This window comes from Nyctereutes procyonoides, unplaced genomic scaffold (assembly GCF_905146905.1).
Source record: "Nyctereutes procyonoides isolate TBG_1078 unplaced genomic scaffold, NYPRO_anot_genome, whole genome shotgun sequence".
Classification (NCBI taxonomy): Eukaryota; Metazoa; Chordata; class Mammalia; order Carnivora; family Canidae; genus Nyctereutes; species Nyctereutes procyonoides.
In genome coordinates, this window is record NW_026575041.1 from 16,953,815 (window position 1) to 16,957,262 (window position 3,448).

The following is a 3,448-nucleotide window of genomic DNA, read 5'->3' on the forward strand; positions in this document are numbered from 1 at the left end:
TTGTTGATAATGCTGCTATAAACATTGGGATGTATGTATCCTTGTAAGTCTGTATTTTTGTATCCTTTGAGTAAATACCTAGTATTGCAATTGCTGGATTGTAAAGTAGTTCTATTTCTTTTTACTTTTTGAGGAAACTGTGTTGTTTTCCAGAGTGGCTGCACCAGTTTGCATTCCCACCAATAGTGCAAGAGAGTTCCTCTTTCCACACATCTTTGCCAACACCTACTGTTTCTTGTGTTTTTGATTTTACCCATTCTGACTGGTGTGAGGTGATATCTCATTGTAAATTTAATTTGTATTTCCCTGATGATGATCGATGTTGAGCATCTTTTCATGTGTCTGTTAGTCATCTGGATGTCTTCTTTGGAAAAATGTCTATTCATATAGTCTGCCCATTTTTTAATTCAAGTATTCATTTTTTTGAATGTTTTTTATAAGTTCTTCATATATGTTGAATACTAATCCTTTAACACATATGTCATTTGCAAATATCTTCTATTTCATAGGTCACTTTTTACTTTTGTTGATTGTTTCCTTCAATGTGCAGAAGCTTTTTATTTTTTTTATTTTTGATGAAGTCCCAGTAGTTCACTTTTTCTTTTATTTTCTTGCCTGAGGAGACATATCTTAAAAGAACTTACTACAGCTGATGTCAAAGATAGCAATGCCTGTGTTCTCCTCTAGGATTTTGATGATTTCATGTCTCACATGTCTTTAGCTCATTTTGAGTTTATTTTTGTGTATGGTATGTACCATATGATTTCACTCATATGTGGGATTTGAGGAACAAAGGAGCATAGCAGAAAAAAGAGAGAGAGGCAAACTGGGAAACAGACAATTATGGAGAACAAATTGATGGTTATCAGAGGGGAGGTGGTTGGAAGATCGATTAAATAGGCGATGGAGATTAAGGGGTGCATTTATTGTGGTAAGCACCAGGTGTTGTATGGAAGTGTTGAATCACTAAATTGTACACCTGAAACTAATATTATTAGTGTAATATTAGTGTAATACTAATATTAATTGGAATAAATAAAAACAAAAAATTTAGCAATTTTGCTGGTATATTTGACATATAGTAACCTGTACATACTAAAAATGTACAATTTGAAAAATTTCAACATAGGTACACATATGAAACTTTCACCCAAATCACGATAATGAATCCATCCATCATCTGTGAAAGTTACTTTTGATCCTTGTTTTTGTTTTTGACTTTTTGTTCTAGTAAGAGCTCTTAATGTGAGATGTACCATTTTAACACATTTCTAAGTATACAGTATGGTATCGGTAACAGTGCTGTACATCAGATCTCTAGAATTTATGAATAAAGTTAATCCACTTTTTGAAGTTGTAAATGTGGCCCTTTAAAATTTTTCAAATACAAATTTTGAAGCTATACATGTGGGGAATTTTACCTTTTGTTTTATTTTTATTTATTTCATTTGAAAGAGAGAGAGAGCAAGCATAAGCAGGGGATAGAGGCAGAGGCAGAAGCATACTCCCTGCTAAGCCAGGAGCCCTATATAGGGCTCAAGGCCTGGAACAGGAGATTATGACCTGAACTAAAGGCAGATACTTAACCATCTGAGCCACCCCGATGCCCCTATACATGTGGGATTCTTTTTTTTTTAATTTAATTTAATTTAATTTATTTATGGTAGTCACAGAGAGAGAGAGAGAGAGAGAGGCAGAGACACAGGCAGAGGGAGAAGCAGGCTCCATGCACCGGGAGCCCGACGTGGGATTCGATCCCGGGTCTCCAGGATCACGCCCTGGGCCAAAGGCAGGCGCCAAACCGCTGCGCCACCCAGGGATCCCTACATGTGGGATTCTTAAACAAACTTCAGATACAACTTTTTCATTGCATATACGTAGAAATCAAGATGACTTTTATATATTGACCTTTTGTCCTATGACCTTGCTAAACTCATTCATTAATTCCAGGATATTTTTTTTTAAAAGTAAAATCTGTGGGATTTTCTATACTCATAATCATGTCTTCGGTAAACACATACATTTTATTTCTTCCTTCCCAATGTTTTTCTTTTTTTTTCCTCCAGCCAAATTTATTGAACATAAAAAAATTCTATATACTAAGTGACCTGGATCTGCTACTTCAAAACATGATCCTTTCTTACTAATATTTTGATAATTCAGTCTATTAAGTGTCAAAAGAAGCTTACTCTAATACAAAAGTGCCCAATGCACAACAAATAAATGGCCTACCTACTGGAACTTTAAAGTTCTACAAGATAATTAGCATAGGTAGGATGGAGCCCCTATGACAGGCTACTGGAGAAGTGATATGAGATTTTTAAGAGGTCATTTTGCACACCGCAACCATGATGCTGTCTTGTTTCTGGATCAAAATGCTCCCATTATCTATTTTAGACACACCACAAGAATATCAGTGGGGTCTGAGATTAGCTTCCAGCTTGCTAATCTAGAACAGATATGAATCCAGCATGCTCACTTGACAAGGTCTCACAGGAGCCCAAATTAAGTCCTTGTGAATCTATGCACAAGATTCTAACAATGGAAGGATTCTTCATTGTGTCCTCCAAATGCTGCTCCAATGTCACCTCCATCCTGCCCACTGCCCACCTGGTCTGGGATCCCTCAATGCCTCTGATATTTGTCTTTTTTGTTTTTTCCTGTTTTACTGCACTATCTAGGACTTCCAGTACCATGCTGAGTCCAGTATCATCCTGAAATTAGGAGAAAAGAATTTGGATTCTCACTATTATTCTTGTTCTCAACTTTAGTTTTTTCATGAAACTCTTTATTGAGTCAAGAAATTTCCTTTCTTTTCTGAGGTTGATGAGACTTCGTTGATGAGACTTCTTATCATGAATGGAGTGTGTTTTTTTTTCTGCTTATATTGATATGGTTTTTCTTCTTTAGCAACTTAATAAGGTAATTTACATGAATTATACTTGCTACTTGAAATGTTGAAATAGCTCCATGTTTTCTTGAATAAACCAACCTTGTCATGCTATATTACCTTTTTAAATATTGTTGGATTTTTTTGGCAAATATTTTGTCAAGGATTTTTGCTTTTATGTTCAAGGGGAAAATAGGAATGTAGCTTTCTTGTACAGGTTTTGTTTGTTTTGGGTTCAATTTTTTTCTCAATTCTTTTTCTGTTTTCAACTTCACTCATTTCTGCTGTTCCTTTTATTAGTTTCTCCTCTGTTTGCTCTAGGTATAACCTGTTTTTCTTTCTCTAGTTTCTTAAGTTGAATCTTACATTATTGGTTTTAGACATTTCCTTTTTTCCTTATATGTGCATTTAATGCTACAATTTTTCCACTAAGAACTAATTCAGCTGCATCCCAAAATTTTGACAAGATGTATCAACCATTTTCATTGAGGTTAACATATCTTAAAATTTCTCTTGTGATATTCTTTCTTTGACTCAAGGATTATTATGCTTTTTTTA

At 34.8% G+C, this 3,448-nt stretch overlaps 1 pseudogene; it reads right to left on the bottom strand.

Annotated features, from left to right (window-relative positions):
• Nucleotides 1-2,320: 2,320 nt before the first annotated feature.
• Nucleotides 2,321-2,594, bottom strand: LOC129506536 (ragulator complex protein LAMTOR5-like; annotated as a pseudogene).
• Nucleotides 2,595-3,448: the final 854 nt, after the last annotated feature.